We start from the raw sequence: 13522 nt of genomic DNA, 5'->3' as shown, positions 1-13522 counted from the left end.
CTTTGCATCATATTGTTTGAGCTTTTGCACGTGGTTGATTGTGTCCTTGTTGTTTTTTTTGTCTTATTTGGGTAGAGCCGGGAGATGAGTTCGCTAACGAGGAGCCCGTTGAGTTTGCTTTTGAGGATCCAATCAACTCTGACAACTTTGCAGGCAAGATGACCATACCCTCGAAATCACTACTATCTTTGCTTTGCTAGATGCTCGCTCTTTTGCTATGCCAATGCTAAGATGCCTACCACTTGCTTTTAAGCCTCCCAAATTGACATGTCAAACCTCTAACCCACCATGTCCTAGCAAACCGTTGATTGGATATGTTACCGCTTTGCTCAGCCCCTCTTATAGCGTTGTTAGTTGCAGGTGAAGATTGGAGACCGTTCCTTGTTGGAACATTTATTTAATTGTTGGGATATCATTATATTGCCATGTTATCTTAATGCATCTATATACTTGGTAAAGGGTGGAAGGCTCGGCCTCCCGCCTAGTGTTTTGTTCCACTGTTGCCGCCCTAGTTTCCGTCAAATCGGTGTTATGTTCCCGGATTTTGCGTTCCTTACGCGGTTGGGTTATAATGGGAACCCCTTGATAGTTCACCTTGATTAAATCTTTTCCAGCAATGCCCAACCTTGGTTTTACCATTTGCCACCTAGCCTTTTTTCCCTTGGGTTTCCGGAGCCCGAGGGTCATCTTATTTAACCCCCCCGGGCCAGTGCTCCTCTGAGTGTTGGTTCGACTGAGCTGCCTGCGGGGCCACCTCGGGGCAACTTGAGGGTTGGTTTTACCCGTAGCTAGTCTCATCTGAGTGTGCCCTGAGAACGAGATATGTGCAGCTCCTATCAGGATTTGTCGGCACATTCGGGTGGTGTTGCTGGATTTGTTTTAACCTGTCGAAGTGTCTTGAAGAACCGAGATACTGAGTCTGATCTGAACGTCTCGGGAGGAGGTCTATTCCTTCGTTGACAATGAGAGCTTGTCATGGGCTAAGTTGGGACTCCCCTGCAGGGATTTGAACTTTCGAAAGCCGTGCCTGCGGTTATGGGCAGATGGGAATTTGTTAATGTCCGGTTGTAGATAACTTGAACCTTAACTTAATTAAAATGAATCAACTGAGTGTGTTACCGTGATGGCCTCTTCTCGGCGGAGTCCGAGAAGTGGACACGGTGTTGGAGTAATGCTTGCGCAGGTTGCTCTCTAGTTTCTCGCTCGCGCTTTGCCTCCTCTTCTCGCTCTCGTTGCGAATAGGATAGACACCACATATGCTAGTCGCTTGCTGTAGCTCCACATATATTTACCTTGCCATACCTATTAAGCTTAAATAGTCTTGATCGCGAGGGTGCGAGATTGCTGAGTCCTTGTGGCTCATAGATTACTCTTACACCAGATGCAGGGCCTGATGATTCCGCTCCAGGTGACATGCTCGAGCTCAAGTGGGAGTTCGACGAGGACTCTCAACGATACTATGTTTCCTTTCCTGATGATTAGTAGGGGTGCCCAGTTGGGGGTGATCGGGACCATGTCGCATGTTGGGTTATCTTTTATTTTTGGCGCCATAGTTGGGCCATGAGTGTCTGAATGATGTAGTGTTATTTATGTACTTGATTGACGTGGCGAGTGTAAGCCAACTATGTTATCTCCCCTTTTATTATCTATATTACATGGGATGTTGTGAAGATTGCCTAACTTGCGACATATGCCTTCAATGCGTTTATGACTCTAAGTCGTGCCTCGACACGTGGGAGATATAGTCACATCGAGGGTGTTACAGTTTGATTGCCCATGGATCTTGGAGGCTTCCTGGCAATGAGATCGAGCCACAACCGTAGGAGGGTGAGTGCGTCCTCCTTGCGACTCACGTTGACCGTGGATTTTCTCTGCCTCCCCATCCTTCCTTTCGGGGTTTTCTGAACTTCTTTGGAGCCCAACTTCATCATTTTCCCCCAACACCATCACGTACCTTGCTGCATTCGTTTCCATGTGTGAAAATTTCATGGGCTGTCGACCGCACTAGGTATCTTCAAACACATCTTCACTTGTCCTTTCAGTCCGTGAAAAAAGCTAATCCGAATGATGAGAAGACTCATGTGATCCAGATGTGTGGAGGCCTAGGTATCCTGATGAGAAGTAAAAGTGCTTTTCCAGTTGTGATCCTTTCCGAGTCAGTTAGAGGATGGCAGTCGACCTGGTTCTACTACAAGGACCAACCGACTCCTGGTCAGTCGACCGGTCTCACTCCCTTCTCCATGGAGCGAGTCCAACAGCCCACTGATGTCTACTACACAACCTTCTTCTTGTAGACGTTGTTGGGCCTCCAAGTGCAGGGGTTTGTAGGACAGTAGCAAATTTCCCTCAAGTGGATGACCTAAGGTTTATCAATCCGTAGGAGGCGTAGGATGAAGATGGTCTCTCTCAAGCAACCCTGCAACCAAATAACAAAGAGTCTCTTGTGTCCCCAACACACCCAATACAATGGTAAATTGTATAGGTGCACTAGTTCGGCGAAGAGATGGTGATACAAGTGCAATATGGATAGTCGATATAGGTTTTTGTAATCTGAAATTATAAAAACAGCAAGGTAACTAATGGTAAAAGTGAGCATAAACGGTATTGCAATGATAGGAAACAAGTGTTGGGGATCGTAGCAGAAATTTAAAATTTTCTACGCATCACCAAGATCAATCTATGGAGTAATCTAGCAACGAGGGAAAGGGGAGTGCATCTACATACCCTTGTAGATCGCTAAGCGGAAGCGTTGCAAGAACGCGGATGAAGGAGTCGTACTCGCAGCGATTCAGATCGCGGTTGATTCCGATCTAAGCGCCGAACAACGGCGCCTCCGCGTTCAACACACGTGCAGCCCGGTGACGTCTCCCACGCCTTGATCCAGCAAGGGGAGAAGGAGAGGTTGGGGAAGACTCCATCCAGCAGCAGCACGACGGCGTGGTGGTGAAGGAGCAGCGTGGCAATCCTGCAGGGCTTCGCCAAGCACCGCGGGAGAGGAGGAGGACTTGGGAGAGGGGGAGGGCTGTGCCAGAACTTGGGTGCGGCTGCCCTCCCACCCCCCACATATATATAGGGGCAAGGGAGAGGGGGCCCGGCCCCCTCAGATCCAATCTGAGGAGGGGGCGGCGGCCAGGGGGGTTGCCTTGCCCCCCAAGGCAAGGGGTGCGCCCCCCTTTAGGGTTCCCCAAACCCTAGGCGCATGGGCCCTAGGGGGAGGCGCCCAGCCCACTAAGGGGCTGGTCCCTCTCCACACACAGCCCATTGGGCCCTCCCGGGCAGGTGGACCCTCCCGGTGGACCCCCGGAACCCCTTCGGTGGTCCCGGTACAATACCGGTAACCCCCCGAATTATTCTGGTGACCGTATGATGACTTCCCATATATAAATCTTTACCTCCGGACCATTCCGAAACTCCTCGTGACGTCCGAGATCTCATCCGGGACTCCGAACAACATTCAGTAACCACATACATCTATTCCCTATAACCCTAGCGTCATCGAACCTTAAGTGTGTAGACCCTACGGGCTCGGGAGTCATGCAGACATGGCCGAGACAACTCTCCGGTCAATAACCAACAGCGGGATCTGGATACCCATGTTGGCTCCCACATGCTCCACAATGATCTCATCGGATGAACCACGATGTCAAGGATTCAATCAATCCCGTATACAATTCCCTTTGTCTATCGGTACGATACTTGCCCGAGATTCGATCGTCGGTATCCCGATACCTTGTTCAATCTCGTTACCGGCAAGTCTCTTTACTCGTTCCGTAACACATCATCCCGTGATCAACTCCTTGGTCACATTGTGCACATTATGATGATGTCCTACCGAGTGGGCCCAGAGATACCTCTCCGTTACACGGAGTGACAAATCCCAGTCTCGATTCGTGCCAACCCAACAGACACTTTCGGAGATACCCGTAGTGCACCTTTATAGCCACCCAGTTACGTTGTGACGTTTGGCACACCCAAAGCACTCCTACGGTATCCGGGAGTTGCACAATCTCATGGTCTAAGGAAATGATACTTGACATTAGAAAAGCTTTAGCATACGAACTACACGATCTTGTGCTAGGCTTAGGATTGGGTCTTGTCCATCACATCATTCTCCTAATGATGTGATCCCGTTATCAACGACATCCAATGTCCATGGTCAGGAAACCGTAACCATCTATTGATCAACGAGCTAGTCAACTAGAGGCTTACTAGGGACATGGTGTTGTCTATGTATCCACACATGTATCTGAGTTTCCTATCAATACAATTCTAGCATGGATAATAAACGATTATCATGAACAATGAAATATAATATAATAATAACTAATTTATTATTGCCTCTAGGGCATATTTCCAACAGTCTCCCACTTGCACTAGAGTCAATAATCTAGTTCACATCGCCATGTGATTAACACTCACAGGTCACATCGCCATGTGACCAACATCCAAAGAGTTTACTAGAGTCAATAATCTAGTTCACATCACTATGTGATTAACACTCAATGAGTTCTGGGTTTGATCATGTTATGCTTGTGAGAGAGGTTGTAGTCAACGGGTCTGCAATATTCAGATCCCTATGTATTTCGCAAAACTTTATGTCATATCGTAGATGCTGCTACCACGTTCCACTTGGAGCTATTCCAAATTGTTGCTCCATTATACGTATCCGGTATCTCTACTCAGAGCTATCCGGATAGGTGTTAAGCTTGCATCGACGTAACTCTTTACGTCGAACTCTTTATCACCTCCATAACCGAGAAACATTTCCTTATTCCTCTAAGGATAATTTTGACCGCTATCTGGTGATCCACTCCTAGATCACCTTTGTACCCTCTTGCCAGACATGTGGCAAGGCACACATCAGGTGCGGTACTCAGCATGGCATACCGTATAGAGCCTATGACAAAAGCATAGGGGACGACCTTCGTCCTTCCTCTTTCTTCTGCCGTGGTCAAGCTTTGAGTCTTACTCAACTTCACACCTTACAACTCAGGTAAGAATCCCTTCTTTGACTGATCTATTTTGAACTCCTTCAAAATCATGTCAAGGTGTGCGTTCTTTGAAAGTATCATCAGGCGTCTTGATCTATCTCTATAGATCTTGATGCCCAATATGTAAGCAGCTTTATCCAGGTCTTCCTTTGAAAATCACTCTTCAAACAACCGTTTATGCTTTCCAGAAATTCTACATTATTTCGGATCAACAATATGTCATCCACATATACTTATCAGAAATGTTGTAGTGCTCCCACTCACTTTCTTGTAAATACAAGTTTCTAGCAAACATTGTATAAACCTAAAAGCTTTGATCATAGAAGGATCGCTGGAGCCAGCATACCTTTTAGCATCCTTAGGATCGACAAAACTTTGATTGTATCACATACAACTCTTTCTTACGAAAACTGGTAAGAAAACTTGTTTTGACATCCATCTGTCAGATTTCATAATCGAAAAATACAGCTAATGCTAACATGATTCCGACGGACTTAAGCATCGCTACGGGTGAGAAATTCTCATCGTAGTCAACTCCTTGAACTTGTGAAAAGACTCTTTCCCACAAGTCGAGCTTCATAGACGGTAACATTACCGCCCACGTCCGTCTTCTTCTTAAAGATCCATTTATCTCAATGGCTTGCCGATCATCGGGCAAGTCCACCAAAGTCCATACTTTGTTCTGATACATGGATCCTATCTCGGATTTCATGGCTTCTAACCATTTGTCGGAATACGGGCCCACCATCGCTTCTCCATAGCTCGTAGGTTCATTGTTGTCTAACAACATGATATCTAAGACAGGATTACCGTACCACTCAGGAGTAGTACATATCCTTGTCGACCTACGAGGTTCGATAGCAACTTGATCCGAAGCTTCATGATCACTATCATTAACTTCCTATTCAACAGACGTAGGCGCCACAGAAAACATCTTTCTGTGTTGCATCACTCTCTGGTTGAAGTAAAGGTTCGACAACCTCATCAAGTTCTATCTTCCTCCCACTCAATTCTTTCGAGAGAAACTCCTTCTCGAGAAAGGACCCGTTCTTAGCGACAAACAATTTGCCCTCGGATCTGAGATAGAAGGTATACCCAACTGTCACCTTTGGGTATCCTATGAAGATGTGTTTGTCCGCTTTTGGGTTCGAGCTTCTCCGGCTGAAGCCTTAAGCATCGCAGCCCCAAACATTAAGAAACGACAACTTTGGTTTCTTGCCAAACCATATTCATACGACGTCGTCTCAACGGACTTAGATGGTGTCCTATCTAAAGTGAATGCAGCTGTCTCTAACGCATATCCTCAAAATGAAAACGGTAGATCGGTAAGAGACATCATAGATCGCACCATATCTCATAAGGTTCGATTACGACGTCCGGACACACCATTACCCTGTGGTGTTCCAGGTGGCTTCAACTGTGAAACAATTCCACAATGTCTTAAGTGATTGCCAAACTCATAACTCAGAAATTCTCATCGATCAGATCGTAGGAATTTGATCTTCTTGTTATGATGGTTCTTAACTTCACTCTGAAATCGCTTGAACTTTTCAAATGTTTCAGACTTGTGCTTCATTAAGTAAATATACCTATATCTACTCAAATCGTCAGTGAAGATGAGAAAATAGCGATATCCACCGCACGCTTCAATTCTCATTGGATCACACGCATCAGCATGTATGATTTCCAACAAGTCACTTGCCCGTTTCATTGTACCTGAAAACGGGGTCTTAGTCATCCTGCCCATGAGGCATGGCTCGCATGTGTCAAGCGATTCAAAATCAAGTGACTCCAAACATCCATCGACATGGAGTTTCTTCATGCATCTTACGCCAATATGACCTAAGCGGCAGTGCCACAAGAAAGTGGTACTATCATTATTAACTCTACATCTTTTGGCGTGAACATGTGTATTACCACGACCGAGATTCACTGAACCATTCACATAGGGTGCATGACCATGAAAGGTATTATTCATGTAAACAGAATAACCATTATTCTCTAACTTAAATGAATAACCGTATTGCAATGAACATGATCTAATCATATTCATGCTCAACGTAGACACCTGATAACATTTATCTAGGTTCAATACTAATCCCGAAGGCAGATGGAGCGTGCGATGGTGATCTCATCAACTTTGGAAACACTTCCAACACACATCGTCACCTCGCCCTTAGCCAGTCTCCGTTTAGTCCGTAGCTTTTGCTTCAAGTCACCAATAATAGCAACTGAACCGGTATCCAATACCCAGGTGCTACCAGGAGTACTAGTGAGGTACACATTAATAACACGTATATACTTTGTTGAAGTTGCCAGCCTTCTTATCTACCATGCATTTGGGGTAATTCCGCTACCAGTGACCGTTCCCCTTACAATAGAAGCACTTAGTCTCGGGTTTGGGTTCAACCTTGGGTTCCTTCACTGGAGCGGCAACTGGTTTGCCATCCATGAAGTTTCCCTTCTAGCCCTTGCCCTTCTTGAAACCAGTGGTCTTGTTAAACCATCAACACTTGATGCTCCTTCTTGATTTCTACCTTTTGCGGTCTTAAGCACCGCGAACAGCTCCGGGATCAACTCCATCCCTTGCATGTCATAGTTCATCACGAAGATCTAGTAGCTTAGTGATAGTGGCTAGAGAACTCTATCAATCACTATCTTATCTGGAAGTTTAACTCCCACTTGATTTAAGTGATTGTAGCACCCAGACATTCTGAGCACATGCTCACTAGCTGAGCTATTCTCCTCCATCTTGTTGGCAAAAGAACTTGTCAGAGGTCTCATACCTCTCAACACGGGCATGAGCCTGAAATCCCAATTTCAGCTCTTGGAACATCTCATATGTCTTATGGCGTTCAAAACGTCATTGGAATCCCGATTCTAAGCCGTAAAGTATGGTGCACTAAACTATCAAGTAGTCATCAGGATGTGTCTGTCAGGTGTTCACAACATCCACAGACGACGTTGTAGGGGTTTGCACATCGAGCGGTGCATCAAAGACGTAAGCCTTCTGTGTAGCAGTGAGGACACTCCTCGGACTACGGACCCAGTCCGCATCATTGCTTACAATATCTTTCAACTTAGTCTTTCTCTAGGAACGTATTGAAACAGGGAGCTACAACGTGAGCTATTTATCTACAACATATTTGCAAAGACAATTTAGACTATGTTCATGATAATTAAGTTCATCTAATCAAATTATTTAATGAACTCCCACTCAGATAGACATCCCTCTAGTCATCTAAGTGATACATGATCCGAGTCAACTAGGCCGTGTCCGATCATCACGTGAGACGGACTAGTCATCATCGGTGAACATCTTCATGTTGATCGTATCTTCTATACGACTCATGCTCGACCTTTCGGTCTTCCGTGTTCCGAGGCCATGTCTGTACATGCTAGGCTCGTCAAGTCAACCTAAGTGTATTGCGTGTGTAAATCTGGCTTACACCCGTTGTATCCGAACGTTAGAATCTATCACACCCGATCATCACGTGGTGCTTCGAAACAACGAACCTTCACAATGGTGCACAGTTAGGGGGAACACTTTCTTGAAATTATTGCGAGGGATCATCTTATTTAAGCTACCGTCGTTCTAAGCAAATAAGATGTAAAACATGATAAACATCACATGCAATCAAATAGTGACATGATATGGCCAATATCATTTTGCTCCTTTTGATCTCCAACTTCGGGGCACCATGATCATCATCGTCACCGGCATGACACCATGATCTCCATCATCATGTCTTCATGAAGTCGTCTCGTCAACTATTACTTCTACTACTATGGCTAACGGTTTAGCAATAAAGTAAAGTAATTACATGATGTTGAAGTTGACACGCAGGTCATAAATAAATTAAGACAACTCCTATGGCTCCTGCCGGTTGTCATACTCATCGACATGCAAGTCGTGATTCCTATTACAAGAACATGATCAATCTCATACATCACATATATCATTCATCACATCCTTTTGACCATATCACATCACAAGGCATATGCTGCAAAAACAAGTTAGACGTCCTCTAATTGTTGTTGCAAATTTTTATGTGGCTGCTATAGGTTTCTAGCAAGAACGTTTCTTACCTACGCCAAAACCACAACGTGATATGCCAATTTCTATTTACCCTTCATAAGGACCCTTTTCATCGAATCCGATCCGACTAAAGTGGGAGAGACAGACACCCGCTAGCCACCTTATGCAACTAGTGCATGTCAGTCGGTGGAACCTGTCTCACGTAAGAGTACGTGTAAGGTCGGTCCGGGCCGCTTCATCCCACGATGCCGCCGAATCAAGATAAGACTAGTAACGGCAAGTAAATTGACAAAATCGACGCCCACAACAACTTGTGTTCTACTCGTGCATAGAAACTACGCATAGACCTAGCTCATGATGCCACTATTAGGGATCGTAGCAGAAATTTAAAATTTTCTACGCATCACCAAGATCAATCTATGGAGTAATCTAGCAACGAGGGGAAGGGGAGTGCATCTACATACCCTTGTAGATCGCTAAGCGGAAGCGTTGCAAGAACGCGGATGAAGGAGTCGTACTCGCAGCGATTCAGATCGCGGTTGATTCCGATCTAAGCGCCGAACAACGGCGCCTCCGCGTTCAACACACGTGCAGCCCGGTGACGTCTCCCACGCCTTGATCCAGCAAGGGGAGAAGGAGAGGTTGGGGAAGACTCCATCCAGCAGCAGCACGACGGCGTGGTGGTGAAGGAGGAGCATGGCAATCCTGCAGGGCTTCGCCAAGCACCGCGGGAGAGGAGGAGGACTTGGGAGAGGGGGAGGGCTGCGCCAGAACTTGGGTGCGGCTGCCCTCCCACCCCCCACATATATATAGGGGCAAGGGAGAGGGGGGCCGGCCCCCTCAGATCCAATCTGAGGAGGGGGCGGCGGCCAGGGGGGTTGCCTTGCCCCCCAAGGCAAGGGGGGCGCCCCCCCTTTAGGGTTCCCCAAACCCTAGGCGCATGGGCCCTAGGGGGAGGCGCCCAGACCACTAAGGGGCTGGTCCCTCTCCACACACAGCCATAGGGCCCTCCGGGGCAGGTGGACCCTCCCGGTGGACCCCCGGAACCCCTTCGGTGGTCCCGGTACAATACCGGTAACCCCCGAATTATTCCGGTGACCGTATGATGACTTCCCATATATAAATCTTTACCTCCGGACCATTCCGGAACTCCTCGTGACGTCCGGGATCTCATCCGGGACTCCGAACAACATTTGGTAACCACGTACATCTATTCCCTATAACCCTAGCATCATCGAACCTTAAGTGTGTAGACCCTACGGGCTCGGGAGTCATGCAGACATGGCCGAGACAACTCTCCGGTCAATAACCAACAGCGGGATCTGGATACCCATGTTGGCTCCCACATGCTCCACGATGATCTCATCGGATGAACCACGATGTCAAGGATTCAATCAATCCCGTATACAATTCCCTTTGTCTATCGGTACGATACTTGCCCGAGATTCGATCGTCGGTATCCCGATACCTTGTTCAATCTCGTTACCGGCAAGTCTCTTTACTCGTTCCGTAACACATCATCCCGTGATCAACTCCTTGGTCACATTGTGCACATTATGATGATGTCCTACCGAGTGGGCCCAGAGATACCTCTCCGTTACACGGAGTGACAAATCCCAGTCTCGATTCGTGCCAACCCAACAGACACTTTCGAAGATACCCGTAGTGCACCTTTATAGCCACCCAGTTACGTTGTGACGGTTGGCACACCCAAAGCACTCCTACGGTATCCGAGAGTTGCACAATCTCATGGTCTAAGGAAATGATACTTGACATTAGAAAAGCTTTAGCATACGAACTACATGATCTTGTGCTAGGCTTAGGATTGGGTCTTGTCCATCACATCATTCTCCTAATGATGTGATCCCGTTATCAACGACATCCAATGTCCATGGTCAAAACCATAACCATCTATTTAATCAACGAGCTAGTCAACTAGAGGCTTACTAGGGACATGGTGTTGTCTATGTATCCACACATGTATCTGTGTTTCCTGTCAATACAATTCTAGCATGGATAATAAATGATTATCATGAACAATGAAATATAATATAATAATAACTAATTTATTATTGCCTCTAGGGCATATTTACAACAACAAGGCCTAGGGTTCATACTTTCGCTAGTGTAAGTTCCCTCAACAATAATAACATAATTGGATCATATAACTATCCCTCAACATGCAACAAAGAGTCACTCTAAAGTCACTAATAGCGGAGAACGGACAAAGAGATTATGGTAGGGTACGAAACCACCTCAAAGTTATTCTTTCCAATCAATCCGTTGGGCTATTCCTATAAGTGTCACAAACAGCCCTAGAGTTCGTACTAGAATAACACCTTAAGACACAAGATACTCCTATGTCACCTCAAGTATCCGTGGGTATGATTATATGATATGCATCACACAATCTCAGATTCATCTATTCAACCAACACATAGAACCTCAAAGAGTGCCCCAAAGTTTCTACCAGAGAATCATGATGAAACGTGTGCCAACCCCTATGCATAGGTTCATGGGCGGAACCCGCAAGTTGATCACCAGAACATACATCAAGTGAATCACGTGATATCCCATTGTCACCACAGATACGCACGACAAGACATACATCAAGTGTTCTCGAATCTTTAAAGACTCAATCCGATAAGATAACTTCAAAGGGAAAACTCAATCCATTACAAGAGAGTAGAGGGGGGGGGGGAGAAAACATCATAGGATCCAAATATAATAGAAAGCTCGCGATACATTAAGATCGTACCACCTCAAGAACACGAGAGAGAGAGAGAGAGAGATCAAACACATAGCTACTGGTACATACCCTCAGCCCCGAGGGAGAACTACTCTCTCCTCGTCATGGAGAGCACCGGGATGATGAAGATGGCCACCGGAGAGGGATTCCCCCCTCCGGCAGGGTGCCGGAACGGGTCTAGATTGGTTTTTGGTGGCTACGGAGGCTTTTGGCAGCGGAAGTCCCGATCTATTGTCTCCTCGGAAGTTTTAGGGTACGTGAGTATATATGGGTGCAGGAAGTATGTCGGTGGAGCTTCGGGGGCCCCACAAGGCAGGGGGCACGCCCCCCACCCTCGTGAGCACCTCCCTTGGCTCCTGATGTGGGGTCCAAGTCCATCCGGTAGCTTTCCTTCCAAAAGTAACTTCTCCAGTTGATTTCGTTCCGTTTCGACTCCGTTTGATATTCCTTTTCTTCGAAACACTGAAATAGGCAAAAAAACAACAATTCTGGGCTGGGCCTCTGGTTAATAGGTTAGTCCCAAAAATAATATAAAAGTGGATAATAAAGCCCAATATTGCCCAAAACAGTAGATAACATAGCATGGAGCAATCAAAAATTATAGATATGTTGGAGACGTATCACCCACTTCTTTGAAAGTAACTCTAGCAGAGAGAGCATAGGTGAACATGCTGATGGAGCGAGTGGTCCAATTAGTTCGGGACGGCGTGACTGGTATGGACTTTCTAGAAGTGTTTCTCAGTCGACGCGTCCAGCCACTCCAAGCCCGCGATCATCCTGTGTGGATGTACTCGGGCATTGAGGAAACCACTCGGATCCACCCGGAGGAGGTCACCGAAGAGACGGTGGAGCTGTGGTTGCATGGCATCACTAGGAACAAAGATAACCCTCGGGGGTCCAAAAGAGTCCAACCATTCTGCGCTGGTCATGAACCTGAAAAGGTCTATCCTTTACTGTCGAGTGGTTCTTCGTTCTGATTTATAACTGTCTTCGTGCCCGACTGATGTCTATGTTATTCTCTAATATTTTTTATTTATTCCTCACTTGGGACAATGCTCTAATAATGATGATCATCACACTTCTATTTATTTACAACTCAATGATTACAACTCGATACTAGAACAAAGATGACTATATGAATGCCTCCGGCGGTGTACCAGGATATGCAATGAACCAAGAGTGACATGTATGAAAGAATTATGAGCGGTGGCTTTGCCACAAATACTATGTCAACTACATGATCATGCTAAGGAATATGACAATGATGAATGTGTCATGATGAACGGAATGATGGAAAGTTGCATGGAAATATATCTCGGAATGGCTATGGAAATGCCATAATAGGTAGGTATGGTGGCTGTTTTGAGGAAGATATAAGGAGGTTTATGTGTGACAGAGCATATAATATCACGGTATTTGGATGCACCGGCGAAGTTTGCGTCAACTCTCAATGTGAGAAAGGGCAATGCACGGTACCGAAGAGGCTAGCAAGGATGGAAGGGTGAGAGTGCGTATAATCCATGGACTCAACATTAGTCATAAAGAACTCACATACTTATTGCAAAAATCTACAAGTCATAAAAAACCTCGGTACTACGCGCATGCTCCTAGGGGGATAGATTGGTAGGAAACGACCATCGCTCGTCCCCGACCGCCACTCATAAGGAGGACAATCAAATAACACCTCATGTTTCAAATTTGTTACACAAAGTTTACCATACGTGCATGCTACGGGACTTTCAA

The sequence above is a fragment of the Triticum aestivum genome, chromosome 6A, assembly GCF_018294505.1.
Source record: "Triticum aestivum cultivar Chinese Spring chromosome 6A, IWGSC CS RefSeq v2.1, whole genome shotgun sequence".
In the NCBI taxonomy this organism is placed as follows: Eukaryota; Viridiplantae; Streptophyta; class Magnoliopsida; order Poales; family Poaceae; genus Triticum; species Triticum aestivum.
This window is presented reverse-complemented; position numbering follows the sequence as displayed.